The following is a 14535-nucleotide window of genomic DNA, read 5'->3' on the forward strand; positions in this document are numbered from 1 at the left end:
GTATACAAGATCTCACAAACGAGAAAGACCATGTTCAAGAATAAACAACGGATCTAAAAACAGATTAGTGTGCAATTTTTTTTAATATTAAAAAAAGACAATGAGTTTTTTTTTCAAGTAATATCTATAACACATTTATAATTGAAACGAAAACCGCTACCGCTCATCACTTGCACTAGTATATAACTTATCGCTTCACTTTGAAAAGTTAAAACAGAGTCTTTGGCTTGCGCTCGAAGCCAGTCGACTGTAAGCGTTAAACTTTAATCGTTAATTACATGATAACATCACGTCGATGAACGTAAATAAGGTGCACTGAGATTATTTTTGTATGTGGTACAATGCAGAAGATTAAGAAAAATTCGGTTGAATATAAAGTCGGTTTACTGACGTTAGTTGACCGTGACAACGTCTTAAAAAAAATACTGATGAAATCGTAGCATCGCTATTTATTTTAATGATGAAAGCACGAAATTCGACAATATATAATTAATGGACATATAATTAATATCGAAAGAATCATTACGTGGCCATTCAGTCTTTTCAAGACTGTTGGCTCTGTCTACCCCGCAAGGGATGTAGACGTGACCATATGTATGTATGTAGAATCAATACCTTTATCGCTGCAATTATCGTTGCTATAAACAATTGACACCACATTTACTTTTCACTGCACTTAATACTCGACCAAAACATGTAAATGTACTATAATATAGCAGCTGTCCACACGGCCCTTTATTGAAGTTTAATTTAATTATATGTATGGTCATGGCGTAATTAAATAAACGTATACAAAATGGTAAAAACACGATCCTATTTGTTGAAGAAATCCCGAAAAACAGAAGCGGTCGTGTCCCGTGGAACAGATGAAGACATTAATGCTAGTCACGCCGGGACTGGCCGGGAATACTAATTCGCGGGGAGTAAGGCTCGATGCACACTGATGTTGCAATTGTAAGGGTAAGTTTGTGTAATTTTAGAATTGCGTGAGAGTTTTCTTGTTTGTCAACTTTTTTTTGGTTTACAAATAAAATGTGTAATGCAAATAAACATTTACGAAAAAGATTAATAAATTTTAATATGGTATGTAGGTCCATAAATTTCCTTACTAGTAAAATTGGAATTCTTGGAGTAAAACATCGTGTACTTTTCGAATCTTAACAAATTTATACTAATGAAGTCATGATGATCAAAAAAAAAGTATAACATTAAAAAAAATTCAATCGACAAATTCTTAAAAAAATTCTAATAAAATTGTATCTGATTAATCAAATAATAAATGCAATGACTTAATAAATTCTATAGAAAAATACATATAAACGCATTTTGCTAATAATTAAAAAGTATTATTGACATTGTGCTATAAATATAAAATCTAAAAGAATATTTAAAAAAAATAATTTAGATCAGTAATGTGTAAGTATGAATTGAGCCTAACCTGAAATGGCGTAGTATTAACATAGACGGTAAAATCAGTCTTAATTTATAATTTGAGTACTTGCTGTAATTTTGTTTATTACTGCCTAAACATTCTGGAATTGTGAACGTGGATTACATTCAAATCTGCTTTTAATGCTTCATTTTGGTCGCCGATCGTAAAAGCTGATCAGGGGGACGGTGTAAGATGGATTGATGATACGAATACAACCGTTCAGAACAGGATATATTTTCTATCGTTACAGGTTTAAGATTTTGATATAGGAACTAATTGCTATAGAGAATAAACAATGTCATATCTAATACCGTGTGGTTAAAAGTTAATACAGAATATAACGTTTTGTTAATAATATAACGGTTTTTCGAATTTCATTAATTTGTGTCACGTAGGTACGGTTAATACCATAGACAGAATTCCACAAACATTCTTAGTAACTTCATTGTGATACCGAATAATCTTGTTTGTCCTTATTATAGAGATTACGAGCAGTCTACTGTCTAGCCGTGTGGTTCCCGGCACTAATTTTAAAAAGAATAGGACCACTCCATCTCGTTCCCATGAATGTCGTAAAAGGCGACTAAGTGATAGGCTTACAAACTTGGGATTCTTTTTTAGGCGATGGGTTAGCAACCTGTCACTATTTGAATCTCAATTCTATCATAAAGCTGAACGTGGCCATTCAGTCTTTTCAAGACTATTGGCTCTGTATACCCCTCAAGAGACATAGACGTGACCATATGTATGTATGTAATAGTTTTGAATTTGAAGAGATTATACGATTATATTATATTTGTGTTTCCCACACGACAAAAACATGAGGCTCAATTGCTCATAAAAGAAACACATCACACAAAACGAAATAATCCCCTAACAATAGTTCTAACTCCAAACTAATTCAATCATGCGTCTTGTGGGACGAAACTTTGTGCGTTTATATCTTATCTCTTATATGAAATTGATACAAATTGCTTTTGTGAATCTGGGAATGATATACCTGTTTCAATTTCTTTTTTATAAGAGTCATTTTTAACAAAAGAAAAAATACTTTACATACTTCGGGTTCTTTTTTCAGGCGATAGGGTAGCAATCTGTCTAGGCTCTAAATTTCAATTTTTATATATATATATACGTGACAAATTACACGGATTGAGTTAGCCTCGAAGTAAGTTCGAAACTTGTGTTACGAGATACTAACCCAACGGTACTATATTTTATAATAAATACTTACCTAATAGATAAACATCCAAGACCTAGGCCAATCAGAGAAAGTTCGTTTCTCATCATGCCCTGGCCGGGATTCGAACCCGGGACCCCCGGTGTCACAGACAAGCGCACTACCGCTTCGCCACACAGGCCGCCTAGTTTTCAATACACATACATACAAATAATCACGTCTACATCCCTCGCGGGGCAGACAGGAGCCAACAGACTTGAGAGGCTCATATTCCACTTTTTCGGAATTGAGATCCAAATAGTGAAAGCTTGCTAGCCCATCGCCTAATAGAAGAATCCCAAGTTTTTGTATATTTGTATCATCAAACAAAGAAATATGTTCTCCAAAAATGTGGAAATTAATCCCATACTACGCGGAGTTATAAATAAAACATGAAATCAATCGGAATTTCTTGTACAAAAGTGTTTTACCATATACACGGATATATACAGAGAATTTCCCGGGTAGAAATGGTCGGTATATCCGTGTCAATTGCCTGGGCGCCGGTAAGTAAATAAATTAACCCGTATCGGATATCCTGGTCTTAACCCTAGTCTCTTTGACGATAAAAAACCGATGAAGCCAATTCTTTTTGAGAAAAACTTGTGGGTAACTTAAGTTAAGATTTTTTTTTTATTTTCATTAATATAACCATATTGGCTCAAATCATATAATTATGGCAGTTTACATATATCTTCTCTACACTTGTTATGCAGATTACGGAAATGCAAATAAATTTGGGATCCTTCTTTTAGGCTAGCTCTGACTATATGAATCTCAATGCCATCATTAAGCCATACATATGAATGTGGCCTTTCGAATCTTTTCGATATAGTTGGTTCTGTCTGCCCCGTAAAGGATAAAGACTTGATTGTATCTCTTAGTCGGCTTTTACGACATCCAAAGGAAGGATATGAAGTGGTTATTTTTTTAAAGTACCGTAAACCACACGGCATACGAACAAACTCCTGAAGATACATATATACCTACACATCACCTCTATATCCCCTGTGGGGTAGACAGAGACAACTCTCTTAAAACGACTGGTTGGCCACGTTCAGCTGTTTGCCTCAATGATAGAACTGAAATTCAAATAGTGACAAGTTTCCATTGCCTGAAAGACAAATCCTAGTTCATAAGCCTATCCCTTTGTCGTCTTACAACATCCATGGGTAACAGACGGAGGTCCTATTCTTTTTTTTGTTGGCGCCAGGAACCACACGGCACTCCTGAAGATTTTTATCGTAAACTTAGAAATGCCAGCAAATCAATGTCAATAGTCTTTGTTGCTTGGCTACTCCCTAAAAGGGGCGAAAAACTATGGCTTCCCTCGGGATAAGGAAGGGTCCATTCGATCGGACGTACATTCAATTAGTAATGTGATTGACGGATGACGGATGAAATAATCATGATATTATAGAAGAACGGCATTTTCGGTGATAATGGAATGTGTTGTTTTTTTTTTTCATTCAATACTAGAGGCCGCCCGCGACTTCGCTCCGGGATAAAAAGTATACATCCAAATAGTGACAGGTTGCTAGCCCATCGCCTAAAAGAAGAATCGCATGCTTATAAGCATATCACTTAGTCGCCTTACACGACATCCATGTGAAAGAGACGGATTATTATATAAAACTAGCGACCCGCCCCGGCTTCGCACGGGTGCAAAACCTTCCTCTTGAATCACTCTACCTGTTACATAAAACCGCATCAAAATCCGTTGCGTAATTTTAAAGATTTAAGCATACAGACAAACACACTAAAATAGCGACTTTGTTTTATACTATGTAGTGATAAAAAAAAAATCATAGCATATCTTAATACAATGTGTACTCTTATTCCTCCCTTAGGAACGAGCGGATTTATCTGCCGTCATTTATTTACATTTATATGAGACATAAATCAGTACCCAGAAAGTTTCGTCATTACCGCGGGGCCGCGGTTTTCCATAATTTATCGTTGCAATTTCGCCTTTTATTAAATCTTCACCTTAATTACTCTTTTCTATTATCATATTACAGCCTATGATAAAAGTTTGATGTTTACCAAACTTTGCAATTACGAACTTTTTAAGAACTTTTGAGTGTGATATTTAAGCTTAGTTATTCATACAGAACTGGTTATTAATTGTAAAAGATTTAATTTTCTCTGTAAGTACGATAGTTTTTAAGATCATGGTAGGAGTATCATTAGTTGCCTCTATTAAAAGTGTAATGGAGGTCAGATTTTAAAAAGTCAAACTTACATTCTCTTTGATCATTGTCACAGTCAGAAATTAAGAATGCATGTAGAAATAAAATGAAGATTTATTTTCAAAACAGGTTAAGTACTAACTGACTTAGCACTTCATGACGAATCTTCTTGATATGGATTTCAAAGCGCAATTGTAGAAGAAGTGGCGGAACAAACTACACTGTAGCATTTGTATATGATCATGGACACTTAAAAATAATATTTGTACTGACGTAAAGAACAGACTCTTGTTTAGGTACGAATCAGACTCTAATGCCTCATTTTCTCGGAAATCCGGTCTGAAATCGTCTAAAATTTCCATAGAACAGACTTCAAGTTTATTCAGCGCCACATGCTAATCTTTTCTCTGGGTGAAGATTTATACACAATTTACAGGTTACCTAGAAATGATCGCTTTTAGTGATAAGATCGCCTTTTGGTGCTATGCTTTTAATACATGATTGTATACATACATACATACATATGGTCACGACTATATCCCTTGTGGGGTAGGCAGAGCCAACAGTCTTCAAAAGATTGATAGGCCACGCTCAGCTATTTGGCTTAATGATAGAATTGAGATTCAAATAGTATGATGATGATTCATGATTGTATATTTGCTGCAATTTATTATGTTGCAAAACTTCTTGTATTGTTTTGTATAAAATTCTACAGGTAATTCCCTCGCGAGTTAAAACATAATATAACTGAACCAAGAGTAGAATGAGGGTGACAAACTGTAAGCCCGGGTAATCCCCGTAACTCTTTAAGCACGGCTAATTAAATGATTACCGCCTCGCAATCCGTCTATTACCCGCTCTTTTCACTTCTTTATCCTTCTAACAATTATAGGAATGTTTTTCGGTAAGATTTGTCGCAGTAAGATTGATAAAGCCGTTATAAACTTAGTTACATCCCTAGAAATAGAATTATTTATCAACTACAACAATAATCCTAATTTTATAAGTCTTTCCTTACCCCCCTTTTACGATATCCGTGCGAAAGATATGGAGTGGTCCTATTATAAAATTCTGTAAACCACACGGCACTGCCAAACCATATACATATGTATAGTAGTAGAAATATAAATAAAGTCTTTATTGCACCAAAAAAATGAAAAATCAGTACCAAAAACACAGGTTATGAGATACAAAGGCAGACTTATCGCTAAAGTGAGATTACTTACAAAGAGTCAAAATAACATACATATTTTTTTCACATCTAAAAAATAGGTAGCAATGGTTCCTTTTAAAGATAACGTATGCAACATTTACGAATACGTTCATGAGACATCCCCTTACGCTTGAAAAAATACAAAAAATTGATAAACATAGAAAAAACATCCTCATTTTGTATAAGTATTGTAATATTTCTACCCACCCGATCTAATTTAAATCCATCGTTTCCTTTCCTATTTCCACGAACCAATTTGAATCATATTTCTTTCATCACAAAATCAATTTTCCTTTGTAAGGCGTAATCTATAAAGAGGTGTATACATGTACAAGTATTTTCAGGAACCGATGCAAAGCCGATTTGAAATATTGGATTAAGATAAAAGTGATTTACAGAAGATTGCGTTATGTAATGTATTGTTAAGCATTCCAGCTGCTAAATTGAATTGCAATTACTTTAAGACCTGTGTTATAGAATTGTCTGTTATCTTTGGATTTTTTTATAACTTGTATGATAAAGTGTACTAATAAAAATACTGAACTTAAGAGACATAACATATAACAACGTCTACATCCACCGCGGGGTAGACAGAGCCAATAGTCATCGAAAGACTGAAAGGCCATGCCCAGCCGCTTGGACCAATGATAGAATCGGGATTCAAATAGTGACAAGTTTCTAGCACATCGCCTACAAAAGAATCTCAAGTTTATAATCCGATCCCTTAGTCGCCTTTAACTTTTCTCTGGGAAAGACAAGGAGTGGTTCTATTCTAAAGTGCTGGCAAATACACGGCACTTTAGAAACGAAAACACACTAGATAAAAAAACTTCTTTAATCAAAGTCGGCTAAAAAAACCTTTATCGTTCTATTTAAAGACGGCAAAAATATAATATATAATTTCTCATTTCACTCAAAGGAAATGAAAGCCAAAACAAAATGGTCGTAAGTACCTACCTTGTTTTTCAATACTCGTGACCTGAAGAGTTTCAATACGAAATTCTAATATTCTTTCGGGATCAGCGTTCTCATGAAATATTATGTTCGGGCGAACTTGCAATAAAAGGAGATTAATATTTTTGTATTGCGAATTAGAATGTCTCGTATATTTTTCGTGTGAATAAATTATGTCAGTTTTTTTCAGAATTGATTTTGTGGTATGAATGGAACTCGTTAAATTGACTTTATTATTTTTCTTTTGCTTTTTTTTCATAAGAAATTATTCGTTATGATTGGTTATGAATCTTTAATATTTTTGTGAAAATTATGAGTGTATTTACAATTCTTACATACATACATAAAATCACGCATGTTTCCAGGAGGGTTAGGCAGAGACTACATCTTTTCACTTGCCACGATCTCTGCATACTTCTTTCGCTTTATCCACATTCATAACTTTCTTTATACAGTCTCTTTATTTCGGGTACACCATTCGTCCAATTTCATAGTGGTTATCTTCCAAGGGTGTAGAAGTTCGAATCCAACAACGACCATATATACGGTTTTGTTACATAACGTTGATTTGAACTGGTCTGTTCTCTGTTAGGAAAAATAGGTAAATATACTCCCACATTGAGATAATGAATGTGTATATTACAAAAATACATGCGTATAGTCATGTCTTTATTCTTTGCGGTGTAGACAGAGCTAACAGTCTTAACAAGACTGAAAGATCACGAACAGGTGTATGACTAAATGATGGAATTAAGATTCAAATAGTCACAGATTACTATACTAGCCCATTACCTAACAAAATCTCAAGTCTCTCCCTTAGTCGCCTTTTACGACATCTATAGAAAAAGAAGAATAAGTGCCGGGAACCACACGGCATCGATCGGTTCGATCTAATGTTATAATAATAAATCTGTTTCAGAGCGAAGATTTTGTGAAGGACCATTTATTTTGTAAAGAACACAAAGAAAACTCCCGTCAAATTGGTTCTAAATGATGCTGACTTGAATTTTCTTTGAAGTTTATTTTAAGTTTATTGTTCGCGTTGCCGTATTTGTATCAACAATGTCATTATTAATGATGACGGTAGTGTAAGGCGCTGTTCACACAAGTACAAAAATCAATGTTTCCATTTTTAAGCATGTATCTTGACCCAATTCTTGCGTCGATGGTTGAATCGGTAAAGTGCCCGGTTGAAATGCGTAATGCGCATAAACAGTCACAGGTTCGATACGCACCACGGCCATGTAACAATGACTATTTTAAAAGTTTGTTTGTTTGTTTGTAAACTCTTTATTGCACATTAAAATAAATATAACAAATTACAAAACAGTTATTGGATTTAGAAGAATAAGTACAATGGCGGACTTATTCTCAATGGGATTTCTTCCAGTCAACCAAAATATAAAGGAAATCCATAATTAAAAAAGCAGCGCACATAAAAAGCATTGAGGATGCAGTATAATAAACAATAAATTTCTACATAATTAAGATGAACATACATAAGTTATGAACGTATCTTGATCAAATGAAGGACATCCTGGTAAAGGGTCAGGTCAAAAGTACCTGAAACCGCCGAGCTTGCATTAAGAGAGTTATGAATGTGGATGAAGCGAACGAAGTATGCAGAGATCGTGGCAAGTGGAAAGAGGTAGTCTCTGCCTACCCATCCGGGAGAGAGGCGTGATGTTGTGTATGTATGTATGTACATAAGTTATGTACGTTGATTTGCATACTAACCGATGGTCTTACAGTGAGGGGAAAACATCCTGAGGAAACCTGCACATTCAGGCAACTGTAACCATAGAACCAATATTGGTCACGTTTACATGCAAGGGTGGCGAAGGTCAAATGGGAGTCGCTTCGTATAAATACCTACTTCATCTAATTCAGGATCCATGGTCAAAAGGGCTAACCCGGGCTCCTCTCCACAATGTTGAGGATGCAACCGAGGCTAAAGCCAGGAGGAAGAAGAAGATCTTGTCCTAATTATATACAAAGGTTCTCACTTTTCAATCATAAAAATGAGTAGACTTATATTTAGGTAAATGCAGTGGTGTGATCATGCAGGAATTTCAATAGCCGATATATGTAGCTTTTAAGAATTGTATATTTATATGTTGTCTATCCCTTAAGCGATTAAAACGTGATAATAATGTTGTCGTAAAAGGAAACTAAAGGAAAAACTATTAAACTTGGGATTCTTCTTGTAGGTGACGGGCGTGCAACCTGTTACAATTTGAATCTTAATTCCATTTTAAGCCGAACAAGCTGAACGTGACCTTTCAGTATTTTCAAGACTTGTGGCTCTATCTACCCCGTACAGGATATAGACGTGATTATATATAATGTATGTATGTTTGTGATACCTATATACCAAGGAGAGGGTATTACAAATCTTAGCGGTTGTGATGATAAAGGAATTAACAAATAAAAGTTTAATGTAGGTACTTTTGACAAAAAATTCTCACAAAATTCATTCACGAATAGGCTATTTGACTGTATTAAAAATATACATTTCTTTTATGTCATCAGTCTTAATATTATTTTTTTGGAGCGATTTGTAATAACGCGAGATAAAAATATTGCATTATTTTAACAAAATCCGTCTCAGAAAATTAGGTTTTTTTATGCAGCTGTCACGTGACAAAAAACGAACGTGATTGGCTATTTCTATTATGACGTCAATTATCCATAAACAGACTGTGGATCGTACCGTTCCTTAGTGTTCGCTATTATTATTCAAGATTTTATAAGTGTTTGATCGCTCAGGATTACTCAGATAACATAGGTATTTAATAATGGAAACCAATTCCGCGAAAGCTGACAGTCGAAACCTACCTAAAGTGGACGCAACAATGGTTGGCGTCTTCTTCAAAGACAATCCAGATTTCTATGCTGCCGAACTGAGGAATGTGAAAACATCAATGTAAGTATATCTTGGTAACCACTGATCTTAGATCATGATCTGAAACCACTTCATGCGAATATTCAAATCCATCGGCATAGAAAAAAACAGTTTAGTAGGAGATTTTATCGTTGTATTAGTGCATTGAGGCACTGCACAACATTTATAGGAACTCATTTTAATAATTTTCACACATATGATGTGGCACAAGTTAAATAAAACAAGAGAAAATCAAAACTTTTCGAAACACCAACAAGCTTTGTATGATATTTACACGAAATTTACGTCACTGCATGCCATGGCCGCCATATTGCTAAAAGTCGCGTTTTGGCGGCATATTTGAATATTTAATTTTCTTTTTCGATTTTTTAATAAAATAGCTGTAATAAAGGCAGAAAAGTATTTTTGTAGGGCTCCTTATAAACAAATAAATACCCTAAGATAGTTTTTAGAACTTTGTCAAATAGCCTATTCCTACGTTTATTTGTCTCTTGTTTCTACAAAGTGTGTGCACGGCCTTATTTGAGCTACAAAGGGATATAAAACAATAAATGTAGCGTTCGTGTACGGAACTGCTTAAATTTCTGTTAATTTGACGACAGAAACTGAATCGTAGTCTTATTGGCTTGGTTTTGTGAACACTTTTATTATTTTTGATCAGAAAAATGTCAGGCTGATCTTGCTAACATAATCAAAGATTTAACGATAGTGAAGTAGTCGTTCTCAGTTAATTATGTGACGATGATTAATTATGAAATAATGATTATTTCAATTAAAAAACTTTATTTCTTCATCATTGAAGCCCTCAAGGATGAATAATTTTGCCCGTTCCTTTCACATTTTCCATTATTTCTTCGCTCCTAATAGTTGCAGCGTGATGTTATATAGCCTAAAGCCTTCCTCGGTAAATGGTCTATTCAACACAAAAAGAAGCAGTAGTTACTGAGATTAGCGCGTTCAAACAAACAAACTCTTCAGCTTTATAATATTAGTATAGATTTAAACATCCAAGACCCAGACCGATCAGAAAAAAATCATATCTCATCATGCTTTTGCCGGAATTCGAACCTAAGACCTCCAGTGTCACAGGTAAGCGTAGGTACTTCCTCTGCGCCACAGAGGCCATACGAAATGTGTATACCCGTTAAACATTTACTAGTACATACAAGTGCACAGAGAATGACGTCAAGCACAAAACGGAATGGTGGAAGTAATTGGCGAGTTTGCTGCAGGTACAGTCAACCGCAGGTACAGTCAGTTCTAATTCGTGAGATTCGACAGCGCAGGAAATTCACGTTAGACTCGGAGCCTTATTCTGGATACATTTATATTTCGAATATTAATATGTATTAGTAAAATTGAGTGACAGGATGAGAAACATCGTGATAAGGGAATGTTGTGATGTGAAAGAAGATATAGTGACAGGAATAGAAAAGGGAAAGGGAAGGTGCCGTGTGGTTTCCGGCACCAATATAAAAAAAGAATAGGACCACTCCATCTCGTCCCCATGGATGTCGTAAAAGGCGACTAAGGAATAGGCTTATAAACTTGGGATTCTTCTTTTAGGCGATGTGATAGCAACCTATTCCTATCACTATTTGAATCTCAATTCAATCATCGAGCCAAAAAGCTGAACGTGGTCTGTCAGTCTTTTCAAGACTGTTGGCTCTGTCTAGCCCGCAAGGCATATAGACGTGACTATATGTATGTATGTATAGAAAAGGGAATGCTTAGACGGTTTGGTCATGTCGAGATGATGAATGAAAACAGGTTGACTAAGCAAATATATAAAGGAAGTGTTACTGTTGGAATGGGAAGGCCTAGACCAACGTACCTTGATCAAATCGGAGACGTTCTAGCAAAAGGTCAGGTCAAGAGTACCCTAAATCGACGAGTTTGCATGAAGAGAGTTATGAATGTAGATGAAGCGGAAGAAGTATGCAGGGTGGTGGCAAGTGGAAAGATGTGGTCTCTGCCTACCCCTTTGGGAAAGAGGCGTGATTTATGTATGATACTGATACATGAATTAGAGTTTTATTAGGAGCTTCGCGTTTAAGGTACCCGGAACAAATGTGAGTCCAAAATTCTCTCAGCCCCTGTCATTGTACAGGGCGCAAGCGCAACGCAAATTTTATCGCGCGAAAATCGCTGTTTCACTTTTCTATTATGACATGAAAAGGGATAGCGATAGTTCTTCGAGCGTTGAAACGGTGTCGCGCGTGCCATGCTCCGGGGGCTGGTAGTGTATCTCTGTCTTAAACTGCATTAGAATCAGTCAAGCAGTTTTCGAGTTTATCAACTCTTTCAAACAATTTGTTCAAAGAAGATTTCTATCATGCATTATTCTCATTTTAAGAGAGAAGAAGAAATTATAAGGCGTACATAGATAGTTAAGGGAATATTTTTATATTTCTCAACAAAGCGAATAATTTTATTTATTTAACTATTTATTTATACCGAAGAAACACTGAACAATAACTTAGCCTGTACACCGCTTATTTCTAGTATTCCAATTTAAATTTCTTCCAGCAAGCCTATGACAGGAACATGCATAGAAATGTATTGGTGATTGTGATGTGTGTCAATAATAAAATATATTAATTAACATAAAATTACGGATATTAAATAAACCTAAAACGTGTTTATAAATTTATTTTAACAAATATCAAAAAATCAATCCTACACGTACCTAAACCTATAACACTTAATAAACAATTATTTTGAATTTCTTTTATGAATTTTCAAGTCATATCTAAAACATGATCTCTAAGCCGTAACTCCAGAATCCGACGAAGAAGCGAGCGTAGTGTGAAATGCGGCAATTACCCCAAGAGCACCATGTCACACATCCTGCTAACACTCCAGCGAGCTAGTGCTGTAGGCGTATAGCTTATCGATATATCGATAAAGTTGTGCTGATGACCTAATGCTATGTACGATTTTAAATAATAATATAACTATGACCTAATTGTGCTGTGTCTTTTCTGTCACTTTTAGGAACACTCTATTTTTTGCAGTGGAAGCTAATGCTCGTAATGCTAAAAACGTCCAGGCGAATGTTTAGAGAATCAATGAGTTCTCATGAAACATAAGTAAAAACCACGATTGCCTACTTTAGGCAAGGCGTGGTTTTTACTTATGTTCACTTTAATTTTGAGGAAAAGTTGTTTATGTCAGAGAATAAGTGCAAAAAATATTAAATGTGCTATGCGTTGCACTATGAATTGTAGTTCTCGTGGTAATCTTCGAAATCAAGCTCAAAAAAGTTAATGAAAATAAAAGAAGTGAGAATGGATTGTGGTTTCTAGAAATTCACGGTACGGCTGACCATGCTTAATTTCACACTGTGGATGTTATAAAAAGCATTGAAATAAATAAGCACTTACCTGCGACATCAACCATGACCTAAATTTGATTAAAATTCCCCGTTTTAGCAATATCACGGAGATCTTAGCGGAGACCCCTTTGAAACTACCGGACTATTACAATTTTTTTCATGGTCGTTAAAGGTCTTAACGCGAACAACCACAACAAGTCATTAGGACGACGATAAAAAATATTTGTGTTATCGATATAATGAAGCACGTCACTCACTATCTCTTCGACTAGAGTGCCCGGCTCGCTTCGTGTAAGTCCGTTCTCAATTCTCAAACACGATGCGGTCTAATGACGCAGCACTGAGACCTACGAGTAGATAGACCTATTCCACATATATAAGGCTTTGATGGGAGAATTTAATTTATGAAATTATTGGAAGAAATCTTAATATTGTGTTAAAGACTTTAAGATCATGTCTAGTTAAGTCAAGAGACGTGATAATAATGCGACGTATTAAGATAATCCCGAAATACGTAAAATGACAAGCTGGCAACTAAACCTTTCAACAGCGTCAGTGGTCGAAGTGGTAAGGTGCCCGGTTAAAACGCGTGTTGCGCATAAAGGCACAGGTTCGAATTACACCAATGACTATTTTCGAAGTCATGTTAATTAGTTTGAAAACTAACCGTTGCTATTACGGTGAGGGAAATCGCGAGGAAACCTGCACATTCAGGCAACTGGATGTCTAACCATATGATCGGGTTAGGTTCCCCTGCAAAGGTTGCGGTGGTGAGACGGGAGTCGCTTCGTGTTAAAACCTGACCCACCCAATCCAGGTTGGCTTCTGAAGAGCCAACTAACAGACAGAGAACAGTCCAGGTCTCCTGTTTAGTTTCCCATACCCATAGGTTGACTGGAAGAGATTGCATTAGCAATAAGTCCGCCTTTGTTACCATCCCTGTCTGATTTATGTTGTTTTGTATGTTTTACTCTTATGGTGCAATTAAGAGTTATATCTATCTATCTATCAGGATGGAAGACCACGTTCAGCTATAGTTATGGCTTATAATACCTCCTAGAAAATACCTATGGGCGTAACGATCTGTAAAAAGAACCATAAATACTCGTAAAGTCCACAAATCCCGTTTGAAGTTTGGCACGGGTTCAAACTCCGAAGTAGCTTTTAAAATACTGGAAGACAAATGTTTGCAGTACCTACATGTTTTGCACGGCGACATAATGGATGCAGCACCTCTCCTATGCATGTGAATTCCACCAACAATAAAAAAGGTTAGATTAGGT

The sequence above is a fragment of the Amyelois transitella genome, chromosome 7 (assembly GCF_032362555.1).
Source record: "Amyelois transitella isolate CPQ chromosome 7, ilAmyTran1.1, whole genome shotgun sequence".
NCBI classification, from domain to species: Eukaryota; Metazoa; Arthropoda; class Insecta; order Lepidoptera; family Pyralidae; genus Amyelois; species Amyelois transitella.